The sequence below is a fragment of the Bombus affinis genome, chromosome 5 (assembly GCF_024516045.1).
Source record: "Bombus affinis isolate iyBomAffi1 chromosome 5, iyBomAffi1.2, whole genome shotgun sequence".
Classification (NCBI taxonomy): Eukaryota; Metazoa; Arthropoda; class Insecta; order Hymenoptera; family Apidae; genus Bombus; species Bombus affinis.
This window is the reverse complement of record NC_066348.1, coordinates 8,249,885-8,271,147: the sequence shown is the minus strand read 5'-3', so window position 1 is coordinate 8,271,147 and position 21,263 is coordinate 8,249,885. Positions and strand designations below refer to the sequence as shown.

Sequence of the window (21,263 nt, the reverse complement as noted above, 5' to 3'; positions counted from 1 at the left end):
TCGCTTGGCAGTTTTAAAGTGGATATAATTATTGCGACGAACGTATTTCCTTGCGTCATTAAGGATAATGGACGTGTTTTAGCTCCTGGGCTTACATCATTCTGTAACCATGTTATATTAACCAGATTTTAGTGACGATAATATCATCTAATATTAACGTTCCCTTATTAATCTTTTAACTACTCTATTAAAAACTTCATTATAAATTCTATTCACTATACATGCTTATTATAAGTTCTTTATAAATCGACTTTTAAAGTTGTCACAGTTTTCCTAATGCAACTAACATACACATATTATACACGTTAAACACAGTGGTTGATAATTCCATGTAAAATCACAAACCGAAAACTTGTATTATAAATTCTACGTACTGATAATTCCAGACACATATACACACGTTACCAAACATATAAAAACGATAGCTCATTAAATTACAAAACGTTCACCACCTTCCGAGTCATTAATCGACTTTAATCTAATCAAACACTATAGACAAATTTACTGGACTGCTCTTTAAAGCAACAAAATTGCAGCTACGAACCAATTACCCTTATCCATATTCGTTCGCAAAGACGGAACATTTGCATCTGATAAACGGCCCAAGATTAGTCCCCATTCTAGAAGCAAAACCCACAAAACCAACCAACAATCATATACGTGAGAGGAGAGAAACAGTTAGCCGAAGCGAAATACAGAGAAAGGGAGAGAGATCGGACAGCGATGTAGATAAACATCGAGGCACACTAGCGCGTGGCTATTCCGCGCATAAATCTCAGCCAGCACGGTCACGCGTTCGACACAAATTATCCTGTTCGCGGTACACGTGATACGTGCACAAGCAGACGGAAACGCCGGTAATGTCTGATTTCCCAATCTCGCGCCTGCCAGCCAGCCGGTAAAGGCTATCGAGGCCCATGAGCCTGCTCTCTCTGACTCATTGCCAGTTATCACGAAACTGGCAGCCGCTGATCTACCATAGGTTCAATGTACTTTCTCGTTTGTTCCCGCGACCTGGTAAACATCGCGGAATCAACGGAAGTTTTGCTTCTTTTAGGATCTAGGATTTGTAGATTTATGATATTCTCTATCATAGTCAGTGTCGGTTTTGTTCATTTTCTTCTTCTGCATCAATTTCGTATTCTTGTTGTTTATTTGTTACAACGATAAATGAAACAAATTTCTCTAATATAATGTATAATCCCTAATATAACCGTGTTAGGTTTACAATGAGCAACTATACACCTTGATCATGGAGATTAGTAGAAGCAGAGTCTATGTAATTAGAAGCAGCCACTTCGAACTTGGACTTCTTGTCTAATATCGAACAGTTTGATCTAAATATCGACATAATTTTAATCAGACCTAGGAATCGACAGATTTCCAATAAAAACGTAGAAATTGACGCGTCAACTAAAATTCAGAAATCAAGAGATTCTCAGATAAAGTCCAGAAATCAGTAGATTCCCAACTGAAATACAGAAATCGACCTGCTTCCCAGAAACCGCCTGATCAAAACTTGACCACGTCAATGATGTAGCTTCAACGAAGGTGCAGAAATCGACGTGTCAACCAATGATACAAGCATCCAACTTTCAACGACCCCGAAAATCAGCCGAGAACCAATGACCTCGACAAAAGCCTCGTAAGCCTCAGCAGGCTGTCCATTAAACATCACGAAAGCTCGTTTCACTTTCGTTGAAGCACGCGTCGGGTTATTTCCAAATATCAGTCCATTCGAACGACACAACGTCACGAAGTCTACCCTCCAACCCTTTTCATTCTACCGCTCGTTTCGTCCAATACGGTCGTTTCCTTCTCTCGTTTTCGCTAGCACGAAGGGCTTACGCGTTACGCTACGTGACACGAGAATCACGTTACACCCATATAACACGACCGCTAACGATCACGGCTAAACGAGCCAGCTACGTGACTAAATCACGAGCCACGCAAGTCCCGCGAGTCATGAACGCGACGACCACGATCCTCTCTCTGTCTGCATATCGACGTGGTAGATACTCTTCTACGCTGCCGGCGATACCAAGCGAGGAGAAGAGTGTGCAGCATGGTGAAAAGTGCTCGTTAGCATTTCCACGCGTATTGACATCTGCCGTGAATGGTGTAGGTTGTGGTTAGAGAATAGTAATATACCCATGACGATGAGAGTGCGTAGAGGTGTGGACAGGTTGAGGGATGACGCAGGAAAATTCAAATTTCAACGTGTTGATTGGTATTCGTGGAGATTGCGTGTTGATCGTACTTGGATGTCGTTTGTGATGTATCTATATGTGCAGAGTCCGACCGACTAACATGTAAAAGCGGAAACGATGTGATTCTTTGTGTAAAAAAAGAAAGATATATGGAACAGAATTTTTTTTCTCGGAAACAAATCGTCCCGTGAAAAAATTGTATTCCACGTTTTCGACTTGTTTTCACACGTAGAATAACCTCCTGTCGATTATTTAGTCCTGTCCAGTTCGAATTTAGTATTGTCAAGTACGCTTGATAAATTTTCAAGCTCGATTTTCTTGGGAAATAATTCGAAAATGAAACAAATTTTATTCTACGTATTTTTCTTCTTTTTACACGAGCAATCACATCATTCCTGCTCTTGCATGTTATTCTGTCGGATATTGAATACACATAGGTGTATGTTCTATCTTTGAAAATTGTTACGAAGGGAAAGATACGGTGTGAAAGATATTTCTGAGATGCGAATAGATGCAAATTAATTGGGATATTCCGAATTCTTTTTGTGGAAGCTGAGAACAGTTCGTCGATATTTGCAGATTTTTTAAAGGTATGAGTGTTATATATAGAATTTTTTGGAACTACGGTAGAGATAAAGATATAATACCAAAGATAGTTTTATCTGCTAATTATTCATTTTGTAATCTACAATAAATGAATTATATATATATATTAACAGGAAGGTCTCGAATATTTATGAAAGTTGGAGGTAATTTGCTAGCTTTTTTACGCTGCTAGTTCCATAAATACTTTAACTGTGACTTTAACTGTGGGAATTGTAATAAAGATAAAGTTACGGTGTCTAAAATAGTCTTATAAATACTTGCCATTTAGATTCTGTCTCTGTTTCTAACAAAATGAGAAGCAGGCCAGTCAGAAAATGATAAAATACAAACATCAACTCACAAAGTACCAATAAATCTACAATTTTTAAAATTCTAACACTAACCACTTGACTTTCGCAGACGTACTAATGCATTAATCTCTGTGTATAATAACGATCACTGAGATCACCATTCCCAAGATTTTGCGAACAAGAAATCGAATTTCTAACTCTTGCAAAGATCGCTAATAAATCAATCACCGGAGAACAAGAAAACAATTTGCAACCGTACATACATAGCACGGGCAATTGCAGCAACGTGCAGGTAGGAATTTTGGTCGTGCGAGTAGCAATTACGTAAGTTTCGATCGCGCGAGCGATCACGCGAACTATAGATCGCAGCTGCGCGTGTTCTAAGGAAATTTTAGTCGCGCGAACGATCACGAGACTTTCAACGTTCTTTCGCCATTGCTATCTTAGAGGGAACGAGAGGACTGTTAACCCTCCATAACCGGATTTCTCGCTGATTATCGGAAAAAAGATTACGATTGATTGCAGTTTTTCACTCTAATAGAAAAACCGATAACGGCTTTATAGCGTTGTATCTATCAATTTATTTATATTGATTGCTCGGTAGCTGCGCGATTGTATCGGTACTCTCGATATCTCTGAGGAATTGGAATGGTTTTATTTCGCCCTTATCGATTTAACTATTTATTTTTCCCCCATTTTTCTTTTTTCCTTTTTTTTTTTTTATTGATTTACTCTTCTACCTTTATTTTCATTTCTATCGGGTTGTCCGGAAAGTTTCTTTCGTTTTATGAGGAAATAATAGAGGCACGACGTTTTTCGTTTCATATTATTTTGTCGAGTTACGGACGATCCATTTTGTTCTGTTGAGCTAAACACCGCGACATTTCACAGACTTGGTTCCACCTTTGTACGAAGGTGCACTGTTGTAAAAAATACGTTTGCGAAAGAAAGACACTTTTCGGGGAACCTAATATGAGCGGCAGACAAAATGTTTCAAACTGATATTTACGAGTATTAATAACATTCGTCTTAAATTATCATATGGGTAATAGTCATTTATATTCTATAATTTACTCTTGCAGTAATTCGTATTACATCCTGGAACAGAAATTATACCAATCTTGATAAGTATAATTCCGGTTTGTACGATGATTTTATAGCACTGTTCGCAACTGTATTGATGTTTTATATTGCTACGTATTACTGGCTGAGAAAAACAGAAAAATCAGAAAATGCTGTCAAATCATTGTCAGGAAAAAAGCATAAAATATTGTAGATGGATACTATACAGCAAAACCGAATTAATACCAGGCAAGGTCAATCTAAAAGACCTGGAAAGTACATAAACCACGTGTCACAACGACGAAGGGTCAATCCCCGAATCTTAGAGCAAACATATTAAATCTTCTCACTGATTTCGAAATTTCCAAAGCGAATAACCTCCGTGACCTTTACTTTACATAAAAGTTCCAATGAAACGAGCTGATACGAGCCATAGGTTGGCGCTATTAAGATCATAAAAACTGCATGGAACGCAACGTTGTAATCATCGGATTTAAAATTCAAGCTCGAATCGTATCGACATACGACCAACATACGATTAAATAAAATAGTTATCCGTGTAGATGTGTGCGTACAATTAAACAAAACATCTACTGCCGGGACAAATAAAATAAACCGGGGGAATCGAGGCCAAGATGGAAATCGAGATCGCGAAGCGTGTCACGAATTCAGTTTGGAACCGCGAGAATCACCCGGTAGAAGGACGAACGGATTCGAGGTGGACTGTGAAACGCACGAATACCAAGGACGAATCGCAGCACTGCCCCACATTTTAACCGGCCAATGCACATCTCGACCCCTTCGCCCGATGTTCAGCCAGCCTGTTCGCCGGAGGAACGCGCACGAACCACACGCTTGAACCCGCGACCCGGTGATCGTTCGACCCCTGGGGTCGGCTGTCCAACCGAACCAGCGATTTCCGTGGTTTCTCTCGTCAGCCAGAGAAAAATCGATCGACACAGATACATATGTGCTCTTCTTCTTGGAGAAAATGTAGTGGATTCAACTTATTGAATTGTTCCATAGTGGCATTTTATAGCGAAGAACTAGTTAATTTGATTGATTTAACGAATTGGTTCCTAGCTAATTAATATGGGAATTATTTTTGTTGTTGTTGGAGGAGACGTAATATTATATATTGGGTTTATTAGATTAGTTCGGTGGTTTTCTTATGGAGAAGAAACGGTTCATTTGATTGATTTGATCTGATCGATTCCAGATTAGAATGTAGCTGATTCATATACGTTTCATTATTATTGGAGAGAGCATAATATCGCATAATATTATATATTGAATTTATTAGACTATTTCAGTGATTTTTATAGAAAAGAAATAATTAAATTGTGATAGATTCATCAGATTGACTGCAGATTAAAAACCCATAAACAGATGTACCTTCTTTTGGAGAAATAATATATTGGATTTATTAGGACGTTTTGTACTGGTTTCTATAGGGAACAAATAATTAATTTGACATATTTGTAAGATTGACTTTAGAATACAGAGTAGGTGAACAACTCTTTACAGAGTCCTAAATACTGCGTTGAATACAGTGTTGAAACGGCACTGATGTAATAACACACATAATATTTATTAGATGTTGCTTAATCTAATAAAAAATTTGTAGAATTTTATTTCGATAGAGATAGGAACGGATGGAATATTACTGTTCGTTTTGAATCTATTCTTATTATATTATTATTTTATTCGTAACTTGTAAGTAGTAATGTTTGCGAAATTTAAATGTAGATTCCAATTTCAATTTCAAATCACAAATATAAATTGAAATTCTAATATAAATTTGAGCTTCAATTTGAATCTTTCAAATTCAAACACTATACATGGGCATTTTAAAAAATATGTTTCAAGATAATTGTATTAGAAATTGACAAAAAAGAAACAACATAATGCTTGGATATAATAACGATAAAAAGAAAATTTCTATTTTTGCTTATAAGAAGCAAAACGCTGCTGAAAATTGAGAATTTGATTGGAAGATAACTTCGAGCTGGAGGCTCGAATGGAGCCTACGTCAACGACACGAGAAGCTGCAAGAGTTTTCTACGCTAATAGATACTATATTACAGCTATAACGAGAGAAGGAATCGTGGTCGCGAGACCGTTTGAATTTTACGGCCGTCCCTATTCTTCACGGCTATCGTATTTATGGTGCACCGTAAGAGAAACACAGTTCAAAGAGGTCTGTGCGAGTCCGATCGAGCCGGCCATAAATAATTCTCATCGCCTGAATTCGCTCTGATTTATAGTTAATTCAACTACACCTTCCTCTTAGCCAGTCGTTTTCCTTTCGCGTATCTGCTTCTTTCTTTCCATCATCATTTTTCAACATTCTTCAATATTTCTTTCTCTTTCGTTATTTATTGTAAAGAAAATTACTATTGAAGATTTCATACGTTAAAAATGATAATTGGTACTTCTTGTATTCTGATATCCCTAACCTGTTCTAACAGTTACAAAATTGGCACAGAACAGCCACCTACATTTCACATCGATATATGAATAATAAAAATGGCAGTTTGTATAAGCCCATTCTCAATCCTCCAACAATTGAGGTGAACTAAAGAGCTGAAGTAAACAGACCTAACTCAAACCCAATCCACAAACTTTTCCACTAAGCTCCAATGCTACAAATAAATTCGTTATTGCTAAGAGTGTGTATAAAATCGTATTCTCATTAATAAAAGATATGAATTTGTATAAACACATCCCCAATTCCTCAAGTAATAATGAAACCTAACACGACTCGCATACTTCTTCAAACTGTCATAAACAAATATTTCTGAGCGACGATACTAATTTCTATAAACCCATCCTTAATCCAGCAATAACTAATAAGCAAACCTAACCCAATCCATAAACATCTTCAAACATTCACAAATAAATGTTGATTCTCTACGTGGTCACTATCATCGTAAACCAATCAAACCTAACCCGACTCACATACTTCTTCAAACCCTTACGAACAAAACTTTTCTGAACGAAGATACAAATTTCTATAAACCCATCCTTAATCCAGCAATAACTAATAAGCAAACCTAACCCAACCCATAAACATCTTCAAACATTCACAAATAAATGTTGATTCTCTACGTGGTCACTATCATCGTAAACCAATCAAACCTAACCCAACTCACATACTTCTTCACACTCCTGCGAACAAAATTTTTCTGAACGAAGATACTAATTTCTATAAACCCGTCCTCGATCCACCAATAACTAATAAGCAAACCTAACCCAACTCATAAACATCTTCAAACATTCACAAATAAATGTTGATTCTCTACGTGGTCACTATCATCGTAAACCAATCAAACCTAACCTGACTCGCATACTTCTTCAAACCCTTACGAACAAAACTTTTCTGAACGAAGATACAAATTTCTATAAACCCATCCTTAATCCAGCAATAACTAATAAGCAAACCTAACTCAACTCATAAACATCTTCAAACATTCACAAATAAATGTTGATTCTCTACGTGGTCACTATCATCGTAAACCAATCAAACCTAACCCAACTCACATACTTCTTCACACTCCTACGAACAAAATTTTTCTGAACGAAGATACTAATTTCTATAAACCCGTCCTCGATCCAGCAATAACTAATAAGCAAACCTAACCCAACTCACAAACCTCTTCAAACACTGACAAATAAATTTCGATTCTCCGCATGATCAATATCATGGACCAAACCCTCCGCTGCACATATACATATACTTGTGATTCTTCGCATCTACCCTCTGCGAATGAAAGAGACCGAGAGGCCGAATAGAAGGAAAAAGATCGAGATACCGGTAGGCACGAGCCAGCAGCCGCGTATCAGCGTATCTAGGAGCCGGTGAATAGAGGCCACTCCGTGTATATTTTCTGTACGCGTGTCGGGACGCATTTTTACGTTACGTAGGACGGGAGGTATGTGAGGCCGGCTCTCTCGCCAGCCAAGCAGATAGATAGATAGCGTGCGCAGAGAGAGAGATTGTATCTGCGGGGTTCAGAGACCCCGTTCTACGTGTCTTTACGTATCTGTGTTCTATACTATATTACTGCATATGACTCTTACTACGCGTATACACATACATACACGCGTATACACTTCTTGCGCCATAACTTCGTGGACATGTACTGGCATAATACGTTCACGAGTGATAAGCAGCCACGCGGGCAATGTGTCTTGCCCTATCAGAGACTAATAACGGAATTGGTCAGTGTTTGCGTAGATCAGCTGGTTAGAATAACCGGCACAACGGGAGCATTGTAATCGTCGAGACGATAGTGTGAGTTCAGGAGGTTTGAAATGGTTGATTGTTCGTATCGGGCCGCTACGTTGAGAAAGATTTTATGGAAGTATTCAATGCAAAACATAATACGTGAACATAGTGTAGTACATGTATGATGTACATACGTGATGATTGAAATTTCGAAAGATAACCGTTCATAGTATAATTGGTTTTTTTCTACTTATTTCACATCTTCGTGATATTCTAGATATCTTTGCAATGATTGTAAGAATAATTCTGAAACATTTATTTGCTGATTACTGTTATTTCTATTTAATTATTTAACAGGTCTGTGAGGTTCTTTTTGAAAAATTCTCGAGTACGATATACTATGTATGTACGATACTATAGTATTAGAATTGGATTTAGAGTAACTAATGTGCCACATTCCAGAAGTGTTTTCTTTAGATAGGAATTATCTGGAAGATCAGAGTATTTAAAAATTGTCAACATTAATTCACTCGAACCTAATATATTAAAAGTCACTCTCGTCAAATAATCTCAAATTCCGCGTTAAACATATTGAATCAACCCTATTCTCAATGAATACTCACAACAAAAGCTAATACAAATTTACATTCTAAAGTATTAAAATATAACCTCGAGATCATTAAATATAAATTGAATCCGAAACTTAATATCGAACCTATCAAACCACCACTTATTTCCAACACTATGAACGCTATGTATATTTAAAACTATAACTATTTCAAGATTACATCTGCAACTTAAATTCCATTTAAACTTAATGTCAAACTCTCATTTATCAATTAATTCGATTAAACGCATTATCCTGTTACAGCTTGCTTACACAGTATCGATCGATTGAGAAGAGCATCAGGTTCGATAAATGGAGATGGATCGGTGTTCCCTTTGAAATTAAAATGGTCGCGAGTTTAGCGGGAGGGTTCCTCACTCGGTGTATCGGTATTTTTAGCGACGTTCCGTACTGAATTGGAAGCTGAGACAGCAGGGGAGGAAGCGTTTAAATGCGCTCCATGGAGGAAATTATGCGCACCCCGGGGCCAGACTGACCGGACACCGACGGAAGATCGTCGGCAAAGATTTATTCTTACAATTACCGATAATGAGACGTAATGCGGCTACGGGACCGACAGGTCCAACTGTTGACCCTTCGACTCTCTTCAGTGTCGAAGAACTATCATTTTAATCAAAGTGTATTGAGGCTTTGGTCGACTCTAGTCTTTGTTTAGTTTTATGGTATCTTCCTTTTTTCTTTTTTTTTTTCTTTTAAATTAGGATAAAATAGTTGCAATTTGTAACACATATACTGCGGATTTATACGCTTTTATGGGAAATTTAAAAGCGTATAAATCTTCGGAATGGGTGTATTATGCAAAAATATATGAGATATCTAGAGATATGAGATATCGTGTAAATTTTTGTAACTGCCACACACCGCTCAAATAAAAATGCCAATCATCTGCCATTAAAGAATCAAGAAAAATTCACCAAGTTATTAATCGACGTAGATATAAAAATCCAGCTTTCCAAAAAGTCACTTAAATGAATTTTTGCTTGAAATTGGAACAGAATACCTAATCACTTCTAAAATTGTCTTAAACACACTTCTGACATCTGCTACGTATCTATACTAAAATAAAGATGCTCCATCGCATCAGATATTCAGCCAGAATGAAATTCTTCGTGCAAAAATAAACAAGCACATTTACCTCATTAATATGTAAATTTAGTTTTGTCCTTGTAAGTGGTAATAAACGACAGAGTTATAAATATTTCAAAGAGCATTTTAAAATAAAAATTGTTTGATTTATTGTTATCTATTCACGTTTTATTTGAGTATTTATTTTACGAAAACGAATAGGGTTGCGTAACATTCTTCCAAGGAAAAGTCTAAAAAGCGGCGATCTACGGTAAAGTGTTCATCATATTTATGATATTTAATGGATAACACAACTGTCCATAATGTGATACAACGAGTATTACACTTTGGCTATTTTATATATTATTCTATATAAATATCACAATTCTATCTCTTTATACAAAAGAATTGCAAAATAAACTTTCCAAGCGTCGAACACCCCATGTTTAAATGAAACACATAAATTGAAATTAAATAAAAGACGAGTACCAAAATCGGGAAATCTTGTATCTCAGCAAAGTAAAGATAACGTTGATAACGTTGAAAGCAGAAACGATTTAGCAAGAAACAGATAGATTGAAGGCGTCTTTCGTCCATAATACGTGCATTTACCATAATCCAGGGTGGTTGATGTATGTGTTCGAGGAGGTTTAATCACGAAGGATCGACAGGATCCCATGATATGAACACGGGAGCTTAAGGCGGACCCGGCACGCTAATCCAATCCAGGGAACTACAACGTCAGGGTTATTCACAAATCGATGAAGGTTAATCAACAGAAACGAGAATTCGACTTTTAAATTCTTCAGAAACTGTAATGTACCCCGTTCGTTGTAGATATAAAAGGTAGAGGATATTCGCGGAAATTTAAGAAACACTTCCGTGGTAGAATAACTGCAAGCTATTTTCAGAGAGAATAACGATTAGAGAGCAATTTCTAATGAAATAAAAAGATCAGAAATGATAGGAGGCTACGTGCAAAGTACATATTTAAGGTATTGATCTTCTGGAAATTTAAGCGAATCAGCTATGGGATAAAATATCGAAAATTATATTAGGAGGAAAAATTGAGAGATTAATTTATGATTAAATAAAACATGGTGCACGTAGATGTTTGATATAAATGGTATTGATGTCTGCTAGAATATCTTTAATTATAATTAAACAATTTGTGGCAAATGGAAATTATTTGAATCGACATGAAAAGAAATCGGAGATAAGATTGAAGATTACCAAATGAATATTTCCATAGAAACAATTTTAAAAGATATTCGAAAGCAAAATTTATACCAAAAGGGTAGTAAAAGAATAAATTTCAAATGAATGATATTTTTCAAATTTACATCAATGTGATGAACAATGATTTAAAATGATTTAAAAATGATAATAATACACAATACATAATGGCAATGATACAAATTTAATACATTAATCGGCATGGTAAACAATCGAATGGAAATTTTCCAAAAATGAATTTCTTATTAATAAGGTATAAAAACCGAGAAGAGGCGGAAAATCATTTGAAATTCATGTTGACACTTCAGAGGTTAATTGATCTGAAGTGCAAACTAAAAGAATAATTTTGTAACAGCAGGAGCGGTATCGGGGCGTTCTTTTTTCAAGTTTCGTTGCTCTTGCTCATTTATCTTGCAACACTCCAATTAGAAGAGCTAGCGAATTCTTTTATACCGGTCGTGAAACAGCAGGATTTCGCAAAGAAAATTAGACTTCGGATTGCACGAAGTATTCAGGGGGTTTAAGTGGTTACGTACACATTTAAAACAGGTGAGCTTGACTTCGCTACCAAAGGAAGAGCATTTTACAAAAAGAGACCCTCGTTGAGATAAAAATCTGGAAAAAAGTTCGAATGAGATTGTTTTCCGCGCGATGTCAAAGAAGCTTTAGGAAAAAAAAAAAAAAGAACAAAGACGAAGTGATCGAAAAACGTAGGGAAATTGATAAAAAAAGATGCCTTGGAGAGGTAATGAAAGAGATGAACGCGAGAAAAATCGTAAAAGTAGAACGTTCACCTGAAAAGGTTATTTGAAAATGGTGATTTAGGCGTGAGGGGAAGTTTAAACTACCCTCCGATTATAAAATGGCAGAGGGTAAAGTGATGAATAAAGGTGGACGAAAAATTTGAAATTACTAACCTACACGAAAACACGTCATGTGTTTAAACATATTTTTTTAAAATAGGTACTGAAAGAACCTTTTTACTAAAAAAAATATTTTTGGATTTTAACGAAATGAAAATTAAAAATAATATTAAAGAGAGCATTTTCTAAATTACAATTTCACATTGAGGATTATGTATCAAAAGTGTATTATGAGTATAAATAACAGGGATAAAAATATGTTAGGTATAGAAAAATCTTTTCTATAATACAGTAGCTACTATAATACGGTACCTCATTTCTATACAAAAATTTCTATAAACATAAATAAAACAATTTTTACGAAATTCTCGAAAATCGTCCAAAAAACATGAAAACCTTCTATCGTGTCAACGTTAACTGGACACGTGTATCCTTCTCCTTTCAACCACTATTCCTCCATCCCAATACCAGCTCCAAGATTCTCTGAAATATCTTAAAATATTCACAAAGCACGTGAAACTCTCTACCAAATCTAAACTAACGACCGAATCTCATCTTCAATCTCCATCGAAAAATCTTAGAATATTCTCAAAGAACAAGTGAATACTAAAGTGCCTATCGTGTCCTTTTTCAATCACCATTTCCCAAACGAGAAATCGTTTCTAAGGTCTACAAAGAAAACCTTGAATATTCTCAAAGACGACGCATCGTTGAAATCTTGCCCATTCTTCTTACTGTCAACCAGCGACGATAATGTCGCAAGAGTCTTGGGAACCATTTGTGCCTATCACAGTACCGTTTCCCAAATAGAAAAATACAAGAAAAATGAAAAAAATATCCTAATACCGTGCAAAGCTAGAAAGATGATTATCAGAAAGTCTGAGAGGCAAGAAAAGTGCTGCCTTCTGTCGCTCACTGGAATGTTAAAAACCCGAGGAACTTCCACGAAATACTAAGTAAGCCAACTGCCAAACGACTAGAATAGGAAAAAAGCGGAAGGTGACGAAAGACAAAAAGAGGAATTTCTTCCTTTCGATTCCTCCTACTTTTTGCTTTTCAATTTTATCGAAAGCGATGTTCGCGAAAGTTCGTGGCCGGAACACGTGGCTCGATTTAGAGACGGGTGCAAGGACGCGGCTCGTGGCGCGGTTGCCGGAAAGAAAAAGCGTATACCTTCGCGCAATTTAATCGGAGAGATCAGGTAGATCAGCTGGCGGAGGCAGGGAGTCTGGGGTGGATGTTAGGTTGGTCGGTCGCCGTGCGGATATCGACCCCGGGTTCACCGACCTTTCTCCGCCACCATCGACCCCTCCACCTGAACCTTCCGCCATCCCTCGTCGGCCAGCCCTCTCCTTCCTCCATCCGGCCCCCGCCAACCTAGCTAACCTTCTTCTTTCGCTCTCTGCTGCCACCCTGGCCCGCCAGCAGCTCTCAACCCTGCCAGATGTCCTCAACCCCGGCACCCTTCATTGATCCACCTTGCGACGCTTCTTCAAATTTATGTAAATGTATCGTGTGTAAGTACTTGGACACTTGCGAATTATTGCAAATGTATGAAATATTCTGCGGACGAAGCTCTTTGATCTAATTGTTGCCCGTGATCTTATCTCAGGCAACGGTATACAGTCGACGTGGATAAAGACAATAGTTGATATTATACGATAGTAGAAAATGGTATGAATAAAACATGCAATTATCGCGAAGGTGGATGAACCTTCTTCTTACGAGGAAAAGCTATTTCTTAAATATTTTGTCTATCGGAAAATTCATTATGCAATGTTTGAAAGTGCCACATATGCAGATAAGACCGTGTAGCAACGCGTACCGGTTTGTTCATTGGAGAATATTCTAGGATTTTTAGATGGAGATCGAAGATGATGCCCGGCGGGTAGAAACTAAAAGCAACGGGTCTGTTTCTATTTATCAGAGATACGAAGCTCCTTCAAAGATGGAAAGTAATAAGTTTGAAGATAGTGAAACTCATGTTGAAACAAATGGTAGTTGGCTCGGTATCCTTATGGTATGTAACTCTATAAAGAAACATAATATTGATTTAGTTTATTAACAGGAGTTTTGAAGTGAAACTCGATGAAGCAATATCAACGAATGATATAAATGATTCGCATAACGTCAGCAGCTGATAATCCTATAGATCATAATTCTTATTTCATTCCAGCATTCCAGATGTATCTCTAACAGATTAGCCAATAATCTAAGTATTCGACGAACGAAATTAAGAGATTGAACAAGATCGGTTCGAAGAAACTTTCCAGTTAACTGAATTTCAACATCCCCCCCCAATCGGCTAACAGATATTTTGAAACGCACGATTAAGTACCGTACGTTATATTATTCTCGTAAATTCAAGCCCATTGCCGATTACGAATCTTTATAAACCCGATCAAAAGCCTCGAGCCCGTTATTAACAAAAGCATTCGGCAGAGAGAAAGGATTAATGGACTCGATCCGCGAATATGTTTCGCTATCTATCGAAAACACCGCTGTCGGTTTCCCAACAGCTGTAACGAAAAGCATTGCGGCCGAATTGCCGCCGAACACGCCGCAGTTTCGTCCATGGGAACTCGCCATTAGGCGAATGATCGTGCTACGAAATTTACGAATCGATTGAAAGATGCTGTACCACTGAAACGGAACTTTACAATTGCACTCTGCTTCTTTGTTTCGAAAATCGGTGCAATCTGTCGGTGTTTTTCGATATTGAAGAAACGCGCGGAAGTAATTGGATAAAGAGAATTGAAAATTAATCTACGTTGCATCTAGCGTGCCGCGTTAAAAATTTAACTTTGTAATTTTCGAGTCAACTGATCTCCAATTCCAAGTTGTAATTCCAGCTTCGAATTTAAATTCTAAACCTGAAACGACACGATCAAATTTAAAAAAAACTGCCCCGAAGAAGCTCTTATTCTAATCTAATTACACGACTCAACAACGATCCTCGAAACTTCAATTGGAAAGTTTCCTTCGTTTCGAACAGCAAAGGACGACAATGCAACTAAAAGAAACTCCTTTGCAAGAATCCACTCGAATTTCATTACACGAGCCTCGAAAACAATCCTCGTTCGTCAACGTTCTTCCCATCCACGCGAACAAACGAGCACGCTCGATATAATCAACGAGCGGAAAATCGTCGAAACCCTAAATGGGTCAGTTTACGACAACTTTTCACGGGGGATTGTTTCGTCGACTGTTTAAGGGCGCGAGCGGAACCAGTTTACACGCTAATGGCTCGAAATGCTCGCCCGTAAAACACGCAAAAGTGAAATTGTTACGGTGGGCGTGTCTTTCATTTGTCGGCTGGTTTGCATCCTTTAAGTTCTTTGCGCAATAAAAGTTTACGAGACGCTGCCGCGTTGTTCCCATATCCACTTGCCAAACCGCCATTATCGTCTACAACGTTCTCCAGCGGTTCCAATGATCGTGTATTTAGCGTGATTCTCGTTTTCCACTTTAATTGCGTTTGTATTTACTGCGGAGAATTAGGTTACCTAAAAAGTTGTCTGGCTGTTTTCCTGGATATTCCATTCCCAATTAGTTTTCAGGGGTACTAGAATATTGCCGATGGTATAAGTATCGTCACAATTGTTGTTTTAAATAGTATGGATCGGCAAGGGTCTTATGGTTATAATTGAATTGGGAATGATTATGCAAATTTATATTCTTACGCATACAATCGAAGAAGTAGAACATGAGTTCTTTAGAGAATTGAAATGTTTTCTTTTGCGTGTGTGTAGTATGTGCACTCTACATATTATTGTACATTTTTGTATATTGAAATATTCCATAAATAATTCACAGCCCACCAATACTTACGAGGAAACTGAGATTGAGAGGTCTTAGAATGTCGTCGATGAGTTTCGGCGTTTTACATGCACCCAGATACAGGAAAAACATCAATGGATGATATTTCGTTTAGCTTTTTTACATCGTGTTTAGAATACGAAAAATTTCTGTCGCTAAATGTCTCATAATGTATTTTTATATTTTGCCAGTTTGTTCAAAACAGTAGGAAATTTATTATGTTAGTGAATACTATGTCGAGGAGTTTATTACTTTAGTTCTACATTTCCTATAATTGTATAATAAAAAGCACGGTAAAATTGAGATTTGAAAACGAAGCTATATTATTTTATATTATATTGTATTATTATATTATATTAGAACTGTATAATTAATCACCTCTTAATAGCCGAATTTGTAAAATCAATGAATCCTCCCTTAAAAAAAAAAAAAATTATATATATAAACACTCAGACTTTAAAAAAAGGAATGTTTCTTAAATAATACAAGAATATTTTATTTTAATTTAATAATAAAAAAGAATCTTAGAAAAGAAGAAATTTTCAAATAAAACTAACAGTATTCTTACAATTCTCTTATAAGCCCTTTATAGAAGAATCTACACGGTACAATAAATCTACTTTTCTAAACCAGATATCAATCATTAAACTATAAGAAAGAGAATCGCCAAAGACTGTTCGAACCTGATATCTACTAAAAGTTCTATCCTTTTTCTTTCAGAATGGCAAACTTTACCAACATTTCCACGTACACACGGCATAGGAAACATTCAACATCGATTGGAAAACTAGTATGCCATTATAGGTAAGAAATGTGACGTATCTCGTCGTTGATCTTTTATCTCGGGATTATTAATTCGAACGATTTCGTATTAAATAACGGTTATACCAGTTGTCACAGGGTAGATAAAAATATTTATTTGACATATGCACTGTAGGATGGAAAAACGAGGAAAGGAAGCAAGGAACGAGAACTACGAAGGAAAAGAAAGGACGAAGAATAAAAAATTGACGAGAGTTCTACGGACTGACGCCGGCAGGTAATTAAAATACAGCGTCGATATCGCGTCGGGTAATATTATCGAGCGCATGTAAATTGAAACACGATATCAGTTAGCGATACTGTCTGCAACGCATATGCATTCTCATTACGGCTATATTAAGCTTGATTCAATTATACGATACACCGATTGCGCAACTGAATAACGAGCGACGCTTGAAAATTAACGATAAGGCAGTTTTTATTTCGGACCGCGTCAAACAATCCTCGATATTGTCGAAAAGATGCGAAAACTTTGTATTAAAGGATATATTGTGGATTTGCATATCTTTTATGTTTCCATTCTTGATTAAAAATCTAGCATAGCATCTCTTGCATAACGTAGAGGACTTGTGAGAAAAACAACCTTTGTTCGTGTTTAGCCTTTTACCAGGGAAGCAAAAGAATATTGTAACATTCGTAATTCGATGTTCAATGTATTTCAATTCTTTGATGTAGAATATTCATTAGATTACATAATTGTATCTTGGAAAAGCGTATGTCCGTGTATTTATAATTATATCTTAGAAAAGCTAGAATTAATCTAATCGTGAAATCATAGGCCTTATAAGAGAATTTTTTATAAAACTGGTTAATTTCCATTAGATAATACGTCAAGATATAGATCATTTCTTTATGCTATCGATTACCCACATCAAGTGATGAATGTAACTTTTATTATTAGAAGTACGTATTCGTTTAAAATATTCGAATCATTTATTCGAATAATTTATTACTAGAACACATTTTTATTTAAAAACACGATGAATTTAACAAGAATCATTTTGGTTCTGGCTCTCTCAAATAAGAGTATTATTAGTTTAGCCTACTTTTATTACGAACTTTTATTCGGAACTACATACGAATAATATTAAGCGTCGTTAAAAAAAAAAACGAGACGTCGAATATCGTTTAAAATTGAGAATTGTGTCGTAACGTAGAGTGAAAGTCTATCTAATTCTAATATCTATCAAAATTCTATCAAATTTTTGTATTTACATGAACATACTATTAAATAATACAAAATTTAATATACTTGGATTTAATTAACTAGCATATACATATGCTGCAAATGTCGTAACAAATAAATACGATGTTTTGTAAATAGTTTTTGTACTCACCGTATATGTATAATTAACAGACATATTTTATAATCAACATAATGAACAGATTATGAAATAAAAGATGATACAGCAATATTAAAAATATATAGAGATAAAGATATAACGAAGGTATAATATTATAGAATAGAAATTACCACGCAATACACCGGAGCTGCGATCGAAGTAAACAGAACGCCGCCCAATTCAAGACTGCGAGAATTCGGCACTTCCCCACCCTTATTTACCTTTCTCGCATAACCTGATGTTATTATGAATGTTCTTCATACGAAATCTATACCTTCTTCTCTTCTGCTCGAAAATTATCCCCACAAATATCTACCATTCATTCACATCACTTGTATATTTTATAAATATTAATTTAAATATTTTTAATGAATTCGTTATTTAAAATAACCTTCTGCTTTGTATAATTGTAATTTTTAACAATTTTATTTCTTGCAAACTTAATATGTTTCAATATTAAAAAATATTTTTATCTATAATAATTTAATCTAATTATCTACTTTCTATGTACCATTGGTATACATATAATATTATTTAATACAACGAATACTATATGCGTAGTATTCTTTAATCTAAAAGATAATCTAAAATTCATTACAACTTTTTCGGACTGTGATTTATTAACTATATATATGATAATATTAGTGAATCGACAAGTAGGAAGTTATAGGTTATAGACATTTTTATTACGTATAATTTTATAACCTTACATAACATAGGATTCACTTATTCCATTACTATATTTCTTCCAATTAAAGAAAATCTATTAGTATAAATAATTTACAATAGTGACGTGTAAAATTTCACTAATATTATTTCAATTATACAAGAGAGCCTAAATAATAGATTCAAAGTATGTATTAATATATTAACTTCAAATTGAATTAATTACAGTTTAAATGCATATAACTAGACTGCGTATCCTCATGTATTCATTCAAAATATGTGTGTTGAAAATTGCAAACATCCACAGAATGCATATATGTATATACGATAGAATAATCGTTATAATCTTTAGCAGAAATAACGAATCTCCATCTAATTTCTATTTCTTCAGTTGTATCCACGAGAATATAAATTTACATAAAAGTCAGCAATCCACATGTAATCTACGCTAAAAAGAAGGAAAGCGAATTTCAAATTTTCGCCTTACCTGCTCTATACAGAGTCAACACGATGCAAGCACCAAACACCAGTAAACCCGATAAAACTCACTCTATCACGATTCATTCATGCGGCGCGAACTCGGTTCTCCTCACATTTTTCTGAATCGGTTTTCGATCTGTAAATGCGGCTAAGAAACGAATCGCTCGAGGAGGTAACACTAACCGATGCACCCTATATATTAACATGTAAATATATGTAAATACAGGAGGTGCGCGCGTCTCAAAGGAGAACAGGGTTGCCAACTCTGCTCGCTCGCCGCTGCCATGTTACGTAATTGTTCGTTGCACCGCGCGGCCCCGTCGCTTTCAAACGTGAGAAACATCGAGACACTTTGTAGTTTCGCAAATTCGCAACGTAACCTCTAACGAACCGCGAATTTCAGGCGTGACCCCAAGAAAATCCTCGTTAGTTCTTGTCGTGGTACGAGACGAGACTATCTCGAGCTCTCGCGTTATCGCTAGATATCGTACAATCGATTCTCGAAGTTTACATAAGAGAACGTTTGTTTATAGTCGAAGAATAGTAGCGACCGATCGAAAGGAAATATTCGACAGAATCGAATTACATACTGGAAATATGAAGATTTTGTGTTGTGTGAAAACATGGCTGTATCAAGTCGCATTAATCTGTTAGCTGGCTGACACGAGTTAATTGTTATAATAGAAATGTCAAAACGTTGGTATTTTTGAAGCAGTAATTTTTTATTCATAGGCATTTATTATGTATGTATGTATGTATATTCAGAATACATCTGTTGCATCATTTGCTAGTAATATTTACTGATATAACCTCTTAAGAGATCTTGATAAATGCGTGTATAGATCATTTTTATTTGACAATCCTCGAAGATTCTAAAGTACTATACCTGCATAATATGTATATTAATTTCCTCTAAGTATTTCAAGATATAATATTTAGAAATTATGTTTTAAATATGTACGATGAAAAATAGAATAATTTTGTTCGTTTTAATAAGATCGTCCATAATGACGTTAAATAAAACTGATGATAGGACGTTAATGAAAACGATGATGTAAGTACAAGACGTAAATCAAGATACAATTATATTAAATTTATAGCTAGATAAATTATTATTATGACAATCAAAATACAAGTAATTTACACGAGGAATTAACTCGCTAACAGGTTAAACTTCTGAAAAATAATGTGGTCCAGGATAGGTTAGCTTATAAGAATGTTTTAAGTCGCTGTAAATACGAGCGTTACAACTTTTTGTACGGATGTAAAAAGATATTAATTGTAAGAAGTAGAGGATGCGTGAATGAGTAAATTTAAAATTATACAGAATATTATTAATCCAGATGATTCGTCAAGTTAAATCCTTCTTTATATATTATTCGTAGGTGTATGATATACATATTGTTTGCTGGTATTACATCATCCGCAGCAGCTTTCCAAAAACGCGTAATTATATTTTTTATCACAATATTAATATATATTACAAGTTTTTACAATTAAATCGATCATTAATGTAAATATTAAGCATCAATATTATAGTAATTGTAGCGTTAGGTCACATACATTATTCATTGATATCGACCCATTTACGGTATCCTTCAACATCATAGAGAATCTTGTCTTATCTTTCTCTAATCAGATTTACGACTAAAAAGAACGTCACATTACAGGAGATATTTAACCACGCAATGTCATGAAATATTTCATGCAAACATACTTCACCAACTCAGCACAGATCTTGAAGAGTGTAATATTATCACGATTTCATTTGCATCTTGGTAATTAACCTAAATAAGATACCCAACAATGCGACGAGTATTACACACATTTTTTCTCTCTCAATTAATCGTGGAACGTAAACACGTAGTACTATGTTCGTTCCACGAAAGCCAAGTTCGGAGCTACAATTTTACGAAAACATGGAACACTCTTTTCCACTCGT

At 35.6% G+C, this 21,263-nt stretch overlaps 1 protein-coding gene and 2 long non-coding RNA genes across 12 annotated transcripts in view; 1 reads left to right on the top strand and 2 right to left on the bottom strand.

Moving 5' to 3' along the window:
* LOC126916483 (uncharacterized) overlaps nt 1–21,263 on the bottom strand; it is a 274,193-nt gene that overhangs the window by 122,791 nt on the left and 130,139 nt on the right. For 2 of the 10 annotated variants that reach the window (XM_050722322.1, XM_050722321.1), the window contains exon 1: nt 19,329–19,508. The exons of 6 other annotated variants lie outside the window; for them this stretch is intronic. The gene's annotated coding sequence lies outside the window, so the exon portion shown is untranslated. Of the gene's footprint in view, nt 1–18,306; nt 18,490–19,328; nt 19,515–21,263 lie in introns of those variants that run through there. 2 more of the 10 variants (XM_050722324.1, XM_050722323.1) reach the window with 2 other exon arrangements.
* LOC126916488 (uncharacterized) lies at nt 2,005–17,079 on the top strand. The gene is made up of 3 exons (XR_007710615.1): nt 2,005–2,121; nt 16,731–16,814; nt 16,948–17,079. It is a non-coding gene; the product is annotated as an uncharacterized LOC126916488 (long non-coding RNA).
* On the bottom strand, nt 7,039–16,420 carry LOC126916489 (uncharacterized). The gene is made up of 3 exons (XR_007710616.1): nt 7,703–16,420; nt 7,419–7,508; nt 7,039–7,224 (listed from the first exon to the last, which is right to left on the bottom strand). It is a non-coding gene; the product is annotated as an uncharacterized LOC126916489 (long non-coding RNA).